This window comes from Triticum aestivum, chromosome 1D (genome assembly GCF_018294505.1).
Source record: "Triticum aestivum cultivar Chinese Spring chromosome 1D, IWGSC CS RefSeq v2.1, whole genome shotgun sequence".
In the NCBI taxonomy this organism is placed as follows: domain Eukaryota; kingdom Viridiplantae; phylum Streptophyta; class Magnoliopsida; order Poales; family Poaceae; genus Triticum; species Triticum aestivum.
The window spans coordinates 35,261,153-35,274,984 of NC_057796.1; positions in this window are offsets into that span (position 1 = coordinate 35,261,153).

Below are 13,832 nucleotides of genomic sequence, written 5' to 3' on the forward strand. Positions count from 1 at the left end.
AATCCTTGTGACTCCAAAATTACCAGGTCTGTGGGGAAAACATGGCTTCCAATGGTCAATGGCATCTGAAAACAACCTTGACTTGCCATATACTCCGCTCCTGGTGAGGTTACTAACATAGGTGTCCTAAGTACTTTAGTGGGCAACTTATATTTATCCACAACTCCCCTTGAAATGTATGAATGCGATGCACCAGTATCAAAAAGGACAATTGCGGTAAATGACTTAACAAAAAACTTACCGACAACTGCATCAGGCCGCTCTTCAACCTCCTCCACGTTCACGTGGTTCACTTGTCCCCTGTTGAAAGGGTTGGGCTTCTTCCCAGAGCTTCCATTGCCATTCGCATTCTTCACTTCAGGGCACTCAGTGGCATAGTGCCCAGTCTTCCCGCACTTGAAACAAGTAATGTGACTTAGGTCCTTGTTGGCGGGTGTGGCTGGATTGGAGCGGTTCTGATTACTGCTTGCTCCATTCCCATTCCCATTCTTGGGGCCATTGTGGTTATGGGAACTTCCTCCATTGTGAGTGTGGCCTCCATGGTTATGGGTATATCCTCCCGAGTTCAGGGTAAAACAAGGCTTCCGTTGTGCTCCTGAATTGTACTTTTCTTGCCCATACTTCCTCTTGCGGCTCTCAATCTGCTGTTGCTTTCCTTCAATCATAAGAGCCTTGTCTACCAGCTCCTGGTAGTTGTTAAATGTTGCCACCATCAACCACATGCTCATCTCATCATTCAGCCCTTCCATAAACTTCTCCTGCTTCGCGGCATCCGTGGCCACATCATCAGGGGCATAACGAGATAGCTTACTAAACTCATCTACGTACTGAGCCACAGTACGATTTCCCAGGCGCAAGTTGCGAAACTCGCGCTTCTTCATGCTCATAGCTCCAGTTGAGACATGGGCTGTGCGGAATGCTTGCTTAAACTGATCCCAAGTGATATTGGCTATAGGGAAAGTGGTCGTGTAATTCTCCCACCATGAAGCTGCTGGTCCATCCAATTGATGTGCAACGAAACGCACCTTCTTAGCATCGGTGCAACCTGCAGTGGTCAACTCCCTTCCAATCCTGCGTAGCCAGTCAGCCGCAACTATTGGCTCGGTGCTACTGGAAAACACTGGCGGCTGCAACCTCAGAAAACGGGCTAATTTTTCAACTGGAGGTGGTGGTGGCGGGTTGTTGTTGTTGTTGTTGTTGTTGCCTTGGTTCTGGACTAATAACTGCATCAAGGCATTCTGCTGCTGGATCAACTGGGTGATCTCCGGTGGGAAGACAAATCCGGTATCACATCTCGGAGGCATCTGATGGGTTTAGAGGGGAGAGATTAGAATAGAAATGAGGTCTACTGAGAAAACACTACCCATATGCACATGTGACAAACACAATCATATCACACCAAATCAATACAAGCAAGGGCATACAATCGGTCTAGAACTATCGTTACAAAAGTGCTCAGACTATTACTATTTACATGGGGGAAACTACTATTCATATGGTGGCTAGAAATTTTGATCGGTGGAAGACTCCATGATATCCGCTCCAGCTTCGTCTTCATAATCATCATCACTACCATCAGGGTCGGAGTCGATGTCGTCGATGATGATGTAGTCTTCAGAACGTATTTCCTTAGGTTCGTCGTCATCTCCTCCTGGCGCGGGGTCTCCCATAAAAACTCCTAGCTTCCTTGTCAGGTCGTCATTCTTCTCCACGAGTGTCGTCATTTCCTCCTCATATCCATCACGTGTAGACTTGAGTTCCTCTTCTAGCTCTGAAATCCTGGTCATTGCCTTCTTTAGGTCTATCATGCCTGCGCACATCTGATTCTCCTGCCGACGAATGTGCTGGTTTAGCTCCTGGATGAATGCTGCAATGGACCTGTCCCTCCTGGTGCTGACTATCTCCCATTGATCATCTCGGCACCCACATATTTGGTAGATAGTATCCTTGAGATCCTTGTGATAAACTTCGCCAATGCATCCCATGGCGATGTGGGCTGCCATGCTCTTTCCTAGACCCCAGGTTGGTGCATCAAAGGAAAACTCTATTGGCTCCGTAACTGGCGTGAATGTCCTTCCTGGAACTTGAACTCGAATCACCCAGCGCTCCTCTTCTGGTAAAGTGGCGGTGTAGGTCCCCGTGAAACTGGGTATTCTGATGTTCAGGTACCCAGTGACTTCCTTCAAGTGTCGTCCAAAGGGCGTGTCTTCATCCGGTTGAGCAAACTTGTTCCTCGAGTCCGCCATCCTAAAGAGTAGAAAATGGAGAGGAGTCAGAAATAAGTAGAGAAGAGTGCCCTATGGCTTATCTTAGTGGTCATGTCCTACATTCAGCATGTGCTCTGATACCATCTTGTAGTGATCCGACCTCAGACGGCCAAATCTCTATGTTCAGTGTCGTCCCTGGATCGGTAATGCTGACACATATAGTACTTGAATGGATTTATAATAGAGTAGCAATCACACACTTATTACATCGAATGTCTCAAAATAGAACTTATTACAATAAATATGGCTTAAGGCCATCTAAATAAGATAACATCGGAAGGCCTTGAAGATAAAGTGAGTCCATCAACTCCAACGGCATAGCTGAGTGCAAGACAACCGACCTAGCGCACCTTACTCCTCGTCTGAAAAGTCTGCAACATGATATGTTGCAGCCCGAAACGGGTCAGCACATGGAATATGCTGGCAAAGTAACACAATAGAGCAATGAACAGACAAATGCTATCACTACATGCATATATGGCTGGTGGAGGCTCTATGGTTATATGGTTTTGCGAAAAGCCAGTTTTTCCCTACAACAAAGGAATATGCTTTATTTAACTATCATGGTGGTTGAAACATCATTGAGAAGGTTCCTCCAACTCAATCCCAATTAAAGTAGTCATTATCGTCCCAACAAATTAATTTAGAGTGATGAGATCAAACCAATAATCCAAGTACCAGATACTCAAGATGTCCATAACCAGGGACATGGATAACCATGATTACTTTATACACTCTGCAGAGGTTTGCGCACTTTTCCCCACAAGACTCGATCTCCTCCGTTGGATTTCTCGCACTACATGGTGTTTGAGAAATGGATGACCGAGACACAGTCTTTCCGAAGCATTAACTCTTTACTCTGGGTAGACAGTTACACCTACTTTCCCTACATCTGCTAGCCTACCACTGAAAGAGGTCATACAACATACTCAACTATGCCAGAGCCCATAATGGCTTGTGGCTGCACACGGAAGTTTCTAGCATGAATAATCTTATGATCCCTTTGACCCTGGGTGGCGGACCGTAGGATGATCACACGGGTACTCTGGGATATCCTAGGACAACACTGGATTCTCCAGGTGCCCGCAACCAATGCACCCAGATGTGTATTAAAGTTGCCACCTTAAGTTGAACCATTAATTTAACAAACTCACATCTGTCATGGATACACTCAAACCCAATCCACGTCTACGAGCATAGCATGACAATATAAGCGTAACGTAGAAGTAACTCCCAGGGTTTGGTAATAAATAGGGCAATAGGTTCTACCTCATCAACTACTTCCCAAACCCACAGTACCAAACAGAGCAATGAAACTCAAACTACAGAAGAAACAAGATCCGTTTACTAATCTGGACTAAAGTCAAATTTTACATTTCCAAAATCTTGTTCAAGTAGGTTATACAGAAAGAGGGCTTCAAGACGAAGATCTAGGCGCTTGTTTCACCTGAGTTGGATAAACGAGCGAAAAGATAAACTAAAACGAAGATTAGGGAAGAAATCACGATCGAAAATAATCGCGGAAAAAACCCTGGAAAATAAAACAAGACGAACAGGCTAACGAACGAACGTTCGCTGTCTGCGGCTAACTGACGAACAACGTTCGTTAAAACGAATGTACGGACGAACGTCCGCTAAATAATAAACCGACGAAAAACCGAACCGAAATCTAAAAAAAAGATCGGTTTTTCCCGAGAAAAACCGGAGGGCGGCGGTGGCGGCTACCTCCGCGGCGGGCACGGCGGCGGCGGCGTCGTGGCGGCAGCGCGCTGGCGGCGGCGGCGCCCGGATCGAGGCGGCGGCGTCGGCGGCTCGGGTTTGGGGCGGCGGGGCTGGCGGCGAGGTCGGGCCACGACTTATAAAGCCTGGCCGGGCAGTGTCCGGATCGGGCACGGCCCGGTTTGGTCGGTGCACTTTTTTTTAAATAATCCTGACACGGAAAAACAAATAAAAGAAATACTAAACGGAGTCCAGAAATCCTGAAATAAATATTCATGTTCCTCTAATAATATTGCGGACAAAGTGAACATTTATTTGGGCCTTTAGTGCAATTTTGAAAAACACATATTTTTCCTAATTCAAACAAAATAACAATAAAAGTCCAAAAGAATTAATTATTTGATTTTAATATTTTCCTCCAATATTCCCTTTATTTTGGAGAAGTCATATTATCTCCTCTCATATATTTTAATATGAAATTTTTTCAGAGAGAAAAATAATTAAAACTAAAGTGATCCTTGTTTTGATATTTGATAAAATTCAAATATGAAAAACGTGAAATCCCCAACTCTCTCCGTGGGTCCTTGAGTTGCTTACAATTTCGAGGATCGCAAAGCAAAAATGTAGTAAAATATAATATGCATGAATGACCTATGTGTAACATTCCAAATTGAAAATTTGGGGTGTTACAAACCAACCCCCTTAAGATGAATCTCGTCCTTGAGATTCGGGTTGGCTAGAAAATAGGTGTGGGTTGTCTTTGCGTAGATCATCCTCTCGTTCCCAGGTGGCTTCATCCTCGGTATGGTGGCTCCACTGAACTTTGCAAAACTTGATAACCTTGCTGCGTGTAACTCGGCTAGCAAACTCGAGAATCTTGACTGGTTTCTCCTCATAGGTCAAATCACTATCCAACTGAATTGCTTCCAGGGGCACTGTATCTCTCAGAGGAATATCGACCATCTCTGAATGGCACTTCTTCAACTGGGGAACGTGAAACACATCATGAACTCCTGACAGTCCCTCGGGTAACTCCAACTTGTAGGCAACCTCTCCCATGCGTTCCAAAACACGGTACGGTCCTACAAATCTTGGGGCTAACTTTCCCTTAAATCCAAAACGTTTAACTCCTCGCAGTGGTGACACACGGAGATATGCTCTGTCTCTGATTTCATAGACTACCTCCTTGCGTTTTGAGTCTGCATAGCTCTTTTGTCTGGACTGAGCTACCTTCAGTCTATCTGGAATCAGTTTAACCTTCTCTTCGGACTCCTTAATCAAATCCGGTCCAAACAACTGGCGGTCTCCAACTTCATCCCACATCAACGATGTTCGGCATCTTCTTCCATACAAGGCTACGAACGGTGCCATCTTCAAATTGGCCTGGTAGCTGTTGTTGTATGAGAACTCCGCGTAGGGCAAGTTGTCATCCCAACTAGATCCATAATCTAGCGCACAAGCTCTCAACATGTCCTCCAGAATCTGATTGACACTCTCGGTCTGTCCATCCGTCTGCGGATGAAAGGCTGTACTGAACTCTAGCCTGGTTCCCAAGGTCTGGTGCAGCTGGTGCCAAAACTTTGAAGTAAACTGTGTTCCTCTATCTGATACGATGGTCCTCGGAACTCCGTGCAGACGTACGATCCTAGTCATATATATCTTGGCCAACTTTGCACTGGTATAGGTGGTTTTTACTGGGATAAAGTGAGCTACTTTTGTCAAGCGATCCACTACTACCCAGATAGAATCATATCCCGATCGGGTCCTGGGTAATCCGGTGATAAAATCCATGCCAAGCTTGTCCCAGTTCTATTCGGGTATTGGCATAGGCTGCAGTAATCCTGCTGGCGTCTGATGTTCTGCCTTCACTCTCTGACATACATCACATATGGCTACATACTCGGCAATGTCCTTCTTCATTCCAGTCCACCAGAAACACTCCTTCAAATCCAAATACATCTTGGTGTTTCCGGGATGTATCGAGTATGGCGAGTCATGTGCTTCCTGTAGTATCAACTTCCCGATCTCGGCATTATTGGGCACATATACAGGTCCTCAAACCACAAGGTGTCGTGCTCATCCTCATGAAAACCTTTGGCTTTTCCTTCACTCATCTTCTCCTTTATCTCGGCAATTTATTTGTCATCCTTCTATGCTTCTTGAATCTTTTCCAATAATGTTGACTGAACCTCCAGTGCTGCAACAAAACCTCTAGGAACTATCTCCAAACGAAGCTCCCTGAGATCTTCTACTAACTCCTTCGGCAATCCTTTGCTTACGAGGGTATTGACTTAACTCTTCCGGCTCAAAGCGTTTGCTACGACATTGGCCTTGCCTGGATGATAGTGCAAGTTCACATCATAATCCTTTATGAGCTCCAACCATCTCCTCTGCCTGAGGTTCAGCTTCTTCTGAGTAAAAATATACTTCAAACTGTTGTGATCCGTGTACACATCACAACAGTTTCCAATAAGAAAATGTCTCCAGGTCTTGAGCGCATGCACTACAGCTGCTAACTCCAAATCATGGGTGGCATAATTCAACTCATGTGGTCGAAGTTGACGTGAGGCATACGAAACAACTCTTCCGTCTTGCATAAGTACTCCTCCAAGTCCTAAGCGAGAGGCGTCGCAATACACTTGGAAATCCTTGCGTATATCCGGCAGAATCAGCACTCGGGCTGTAGTCAGACGTTTCTTCAACTCCTGGAAACTTGCTTTAAATTCTTCAGTCCAATGGAACTTGGTGTCTGTCACAGCCCCAGATCAGCCCTTGCTTGATTTTTCTTGCATCCATGCATCATGTCTAAATTTCCTTCAAATTTGAATTGGGGAATTGGAGAGCCTCAGAAATCTTTTTAAAAATGATCAACATCAAAATCTTCTCAAAGAAGCCCAAGAAAATGTTCCTCTTAGACCTTGAAAAATATTGGCAAGAATAAAATTCAAACCAATATTTTTGGAATCACAGAAATATTTATTTTGGGCCTTTTTGAATTAAATCAATAACATATTTGGGTTGGATTTATTTCCGTTACATAAGAAATAAAGTCCATATATTTTTGTGAGTTGCCTGTGACCTTGGACTAGTTTCTGAGCTCACATAACAATTTACAGAAAGTTTAGAAAATGATTTGATGTTTTAAATCAAGTCAAAACAAATAGCATAAAAAAATAGAAAAGAGAAATAAAAGTCAGAAGAGAGAGAGAGAACCTTACCTGCAGCCCAAGTGGCTAGGCCAGCCCACCTGGCCCATGCCAGTCACCACCTACCTTTGCCAGTAGGCAGAGGAGGGGGACAGCGCACCGCCGCCGAGCACGCGCCCGCGCCACCTCCTGCTTCCCCGGCCCCTCCTGGCGACGCCACGACGATGCCCCGAAGCCCCTGTCTCCTCTCTCTCACTCGCTGCGCTCTCTCCCCTCCCCTCTGTCTCTCTCCCCGCAGCACCACCGAACGGAGCCGTCGCCACCGTCGCCGTTGCCGTGGCCACCGAGCCCCGCTCGCCTAGCTAGGATATCCAGCAGCACCGCCATCGTCTCCTACGTCCCCTCGACGAAGGAAGCAAGCCCCGACGCCCGGAAGCGTCACCATCGAGCTCGTCCCCGCCGCCTCTGGCCGGAGATCGCCGGTGTCGATTCGCCTCGACCAGAGCATCCCCGAGGCCGCTGACCTGCCCTGTCGCATCCCTGTGAGCTCCTGATTCTTTCCCCTTGCTCGCCCCCTTCGTGCCTGTCCTCCAGCTGCCGCCCCACCATGCCGAGCGCTCCTCGCCGCCGGCCATGGTGCCGTCGCGGCCACAGCTGCTGTAGCTCGCGTCCGAGGCCGTCGTCATGCTCACCACGCTCCCAGGAGCTGATAACTCCCACCAACTCTTCTTCCCGCACACCACAACGCTGCCTCGGCCAACCCCGTGCGGGCGCCGCCGCGGATGTGCTCCCCGCCGTTGTTCTGGTTCACCCCGGCTCGAGCTAATGGCACCGTTGGACGCGGACGAGTCGCAGTTGCACGTAGAGCCCCTCCGCCGCCGATTTGGTCGCCGGAGGGCAAAACCCGAGCGACGCCGCCGTCTCTGGACGTCGCCGGCGACTAACCGCCGACCCAACCCGGCTGTTAGGAGCTAATCACCCCACTAACTACCACCTGAGTCAATGACAGCCGGGCCCCACTGTCTAATTAACCAGCTAATAAAAATAGATTAAGTTAATCTAAGTTCAGTGGCCCCACGTGTCAGTTTGACTACGCTGACGTGGCCGTTGACCTGGCCCACTGGTCAGCCTCTGTTCCTGCCCTGTCACACTGACGTGCGGGTCCCATGGGTCAGGTTTGACCCGGACCAGCCCCTGTTGACTTGCTGACATCAGGCTGACGCAGTAAAGCATTTTCTGGATTTAAGTTTATTCAGGAAATTCCAGAAAATAGTGCAAACTTCTAAAAATCATATAAAATCAACCGTAGCTCAGAATGAAATAATTTATATATGAAAAATTATCAGAAAAATGCAATCTATCCATCTGTATCATTTTCATGCATGTCAAACTAAGTTATACCTGCTGTATAGGTGAAAACATGATAATGCACTATTTGAATTCATAGTTTGAATTTGAATTTGAACCTTGAGTTCAAATCAACCCAAACCTTACTGTTGCTAGTTGCATTAGGCCAAATCACGTCATATTGCCATGTCATGATCATGCATCATATTGTGCATTGCATTGATTGTGTTCTTCCTTGTTTGCCGGTGATTGTCCCCTCTCGATAGCCGTGATTCCGACGATGAGATCGATGACACCGATGAAGAGCTATACTATCTTCGGAAGTGTCAGGCAAGCATAACCCCCTTGTTCATTCCGATACAATCCCACTCTCTCGCTCCTGCTCTCTTTTACTACATTAGGACAACAACGATTCAACTGTTACTTGTTGCGGTAGTTGAACCCCTTATCCTCTGCATGACCTGTCATTGCCACAGTAAATAGATGAAACCCACTAGCATGAGTAGGAGTTGTTTGAGCCCTGATGTGCCTACTCATTCATGCTTGTTTGTCATGCCTGCTATTGCTTAGAGTTGTGTCAGGTCTGATTCATCGGGGATGAATTGGAAAGTTGTGAACATGTCCTACTGTGTGTGAGCCAAGTGTGTGAACACGATTTGGTAAAGGTAGCGGTGAGAGGCCATGTAGGAGTACATGGTGGGTTGTCTCATTGCAGCCGTCCTCAGGAACTGAGTTCTGTGTTTGTGATCCATGATACAGTTACTACCACGCATTGGGCCCGAAACCAATGGACCCTCTCGGCTTCTTAATCACCCTTGTCCTCTGTCCAGGAGTTGCAAGTAGTTTCTGGTGTTTGTAGTATGCTGGAGGCCGTGGACAGCGCTGACCGAGGGGTGGGCTGTGATGCGGTAGGCACGTGGCACGGTGTACCGGGCGCCCGTTTGGTGTCTCGGGAACCCTGCACACATCGTTCGGGGCCGTATGTGGAAACCTCGGCCGGACTCCCTGCGGATGGAACCTGAATAGGCGATAAACCTGGACTAGAGACTTGAGTGTTTAGGTAGGCTGTGGCCGACTCCCTCGCCAGGCTTCCGCTTGAAGGTTGCCGAGGTACACGACGTGTACATGGTGGTAAGTGGCGAGAGCGTGTGTGACGAAGTACACCCCTGCAGGGTTAACATCATCTATTCGAATAGCCGTGTCCGCGGTAAAGGACTTCTGGGTTGCCTATAACAGTTCATAGACAAGTGAAAGTGGATACTCTAAAATGCGCAAGATAAGCGTGAGTGCTATGGATGGCGTTCTCGTAGGGAGACGGGAGCGGGGTCCATAGTGGAGTATTGATATGGTGAATATGTGGACTCGTGTGCGCCACCTCAAAAGAGTTGCTTGCAGTCGTAGTTAGGATAGCCACCGAGTCAAAGCTGGCTTGCTGCAGTTAAACTCCACCACCCCCTTTGTTGATACCGATGCATATGTAGATAGTTCTGATGTAAGTCTTGCTGGGTACATTTGTACTCACGTTTGCTTATTTTATGTTTTGCAGAGAGACGTCAGTCTCGCTAGTAGTTCCGTGTGGACTTCGACGTTTAGCTTGATACCTCAGCTACGATCTTGTGCCCTCGGCAGGATCTAGTAAATAGTCAGGCTTCTCAGCCTTTTTTCATTTGTAGATGTCTGTACTCAGACATGTTAAGCTTCCGCATGTGCTTTGACTTGTATGCTCTGAATGTTGGGTCATGAGACCCATGTTTGTAATATCTGGCTCTTCGGAGCCTAATGAATAAATACTCTGAGTCGTAGAGTCTTGTTGTGATGCCATGTTGTATTTGCACATATCGAGCATATTGTGTGTATGATTGAAATGCTTGGTATGTGTGGGATCCGACAATCTAGTTGTCTATCCTTAGCAGCCTCTCTTATGGGGAAATGTAGTCTAGTGCCTCCTTGAGCCATAGTAGTCCGCTACAGCCCGGTTCACCGGAGTCCTGCTAGCCCAGCACTACTGCTCCGGAACACTTGACTGGCCGGCATGTGATTCACTTCGTTCCTGTGTCTGTCCCTTCGGGGAAATGTCACGCGGTGACATCCGGAGTCCTGCCTAGCCTGCTACAGCCCGGGTTCCCGGAGTCCTGTTAGCCCAGTGCTACAGCCCGGATTCGCACGCTGCTGACCGACACGTTCGATGTTGATTCATGTATGCCTGTCCCCATACGTTAGTGCCGCTTTGGGTTCACGACTAGCCATGTCGGCCCGGGTTCTCTGTCATATGGATGCTAGCGACATTGTCATATACGTGAGCCAAAAGGCGCAAACGGTCCCGGGCCATGGTAAGGCGACACCCGTGGGAGTACCGTGCGTGAGGCCGCAAAGTGATATGAGGTGTTACAGGCTAGATCGGTGTGACTTGGAATCGGGGTCCCGACAGCGTTGGTATCAGAGCCTGACTGCCTGTAGGTTTACCAAGCCAAACTGGTCGAAGTTGAGTCTAGAAATGCTTTAGTTATGTAAGGGAATTGATTGTGGAAGGGAACGTAAGGCTCTTTTTACTCCTTTACCTTATGCCCTTCTGATCTGAGTCACCCTCTTCTCTTCTACGGGGATTAAGAACTAGGCTTCTCTTCTCTCTATCAGGTTCACGTGTTACTAATCCGTAGACTCATAGGATTAATGGACTTAAGCCTCAGTTCAGTTCCTACTACTTCCGTATGTTGACCATTGATCCCGGAAGTTTATATTGTGATGTTGAGTGGTCATGCCACTATTTTGCAGGATGTCTCAAGTATTTTTGAGCATTTACAGTCGTTATGCTGTCCAAGTCATCCCAGGTTTCTAAATAGTCCGATGCATTTGCAATCCCTTCTTTCCGTTCTCGATGTTCCTTTGGGCCAGATTAACCACACTAATCGTTGAGTTGAGGTACTCTGTTGCCTTGACATATATGTTGGAGTTATTATTACGACCCTAGGTGTCTTAGAATATTACCTAGTAAGCTAGCTATGCTTGTATTCCCAGTGTGCAGATTCTGGCCATTATTCTCGAAAGCATCCCGTGATGCCATCTAGTTAGTAGGCATTCTACTTCTGGGTTCTTGAGCCCAAGATTCACTCCACTTACCTCCTGTTGATAGTGTTTGCTAGTTCCCTTAAGTTATTAGTAACCTTTGCATTAGTCCTCGAGGTCCGAGGTATATCGTTCTTCTAAATACCATGAACCATTCTTGGCAGGAGTTCGTTTGAACCAAAAGGTCACGACCAGAGTGCTCTTAATGAGTTCTCCATTCTACATTGTGAATCTGCCAGTTCTACCCTTTCTCCATGGGTTATCCGGAAGAAATGTTGAGCTTCGCCCGACATACTAATCTATGCATCCACAACTCAGAAAACCATATGTTCCTTTGAGTTGTCCCTCTTTAGTTATTTTCTGGCCCTCGTCTATCAATTGATAGTCAGGAGTAATTGTGCATTCGTGTTATCGATGCTTATTATCCTTGGGGTCCGTCAAGCCGTTCTATTCAGAATGACTAGGAGAAACAAACTCTAGTACCTCAACCATATCCAGGATTGGGTCAAAGTAGCTGTAACTCGCAGATCAAAATGCCAATCCAGCTTTTGTTCTGTTCTACCTGGGAGTGTTACCATCTTTATGTCAAGAGTGTCATGAGAATTGCACCATCTCTCACGAATTCTTAACGCAGTGATACTTCTCGCCATCATTGCTCATTCCTCAGTTCCGTGTCGTCACGACCGGAATGCCGACAGGTGAACTGTGATGTGTGAAATCTATACTCCTAGCAACTCCGTTGCTTGGTAGTTAATGGCAATACTCTCATTCCTATCGTGCTGGTTATTGAATCATCATCCTAAGATTGATCGTGCTACCAGTCCTTATTTCCGGTGCACTCTTCGATCAATGAGTTAGGATAGTGTCAGTCCTTGCTTATTCGGTCATATCGTCTTGCCCTAAAAAGCAAGATCGTTCTCGAGCTTAGTAACATATTGGTGGTTCGTGATGTTCCGAATATCTTCTTGGAAGTGTCACCAGGTTGCCACCTGACCGCTATGTTGAGTTCGTGATCAAGTGGGTCTCTTGTAAACCACCCCTTCTCCAAGAATCCGTGTTGGATACCCCTTAGCTAGTTGGTCAAGCTAAACAACAACTTGGAGAGTTGAAAGATAAAAGCTCGTCTAACTTAGTTCATGTTAAGGGATATATTTGCGTGTGTTGAAGATAGATGATATCTTCATCGATTGGTCCCTGTGATCAGTTGTTGGACCTATTGTCGTATCAAGACTTTGATTTGAGTATGGGCTATCATCAAATCAAATCAGGACCAACGATGTTCATAATGTTGTCTTACTCGTGGTTGATCCCTCGAGCATACACCATTATATCTTTTGGGTCTGACCAATGCTATCACTTGTTCACATAATTATGGAATTCCATCTCCATGGAAACCTGGATGAAATGTTGTTGAGCCCATCAGCAACACTGCTACCTTCTCCATGACTCGTGTTGAACATCCAGCTAGTATTGGAAACTTTATAATCATTATCTTCGTGATCCGTTCATGAAGCATATGTTGGATGAAAGAAGTGACTTACTCTAATTCATGTGCATTAGATGCAAGTTGCCGCCGTGAATTCGAGAAAGTTTGTTTTGCCTCCTCTGGAATCATCCCAAGTCAGTCATGCATATGTGCGAAGTATACCGCGGTTTGGAGACTTGCAACCTTCATTCTATATGTATCCCTAGCACACCAAGCCACTGATTGATTTGTTCAAGGAGAAGGAGTTCCTTCATAAGAGCTAATCCGGACTTATCAAAGGACTTCGATATCCTCGTTGATGGTTCCCAACCAGAACTCGGTAGTGTTTTATTATAAGACTACCATGTGATCATGCTTGTCTGGGACAACGTGCTCACATGTATGTAGCAGAACCAGCTCATGTTTTGGAGCTTGCTATCGTAGTTCATCCCCTGAGAATCTTGCAACGTCTTCTCGTCGATTTGTGTTGCAAACCTTAATTTTCTTTCTAGACTTGATGAAACCAACTAGACCTGGCTTCTAGACTGAAACCAACTAGATCTGAATCTCAGGCAGATATGATGGTTGGAACATTTCCCAAGAATTATAATATTGCCTCTCGATAACCGGTAAAGTGGATGTCGTGGCCAACACATCCAGCCGGAAGGCCTATTAGTGTAGTATCTTGATTGAGTAAGTTGGCCACCTCCCCATAAGGATTTCTTAGGATTTATTCCGCTAGTTATTCCTTATGGATTCCTGCGCTCCCGAAGTCCGACCTACTACTTGATGTTCAAGATTCCAAACCACATCTAATGGGTTACG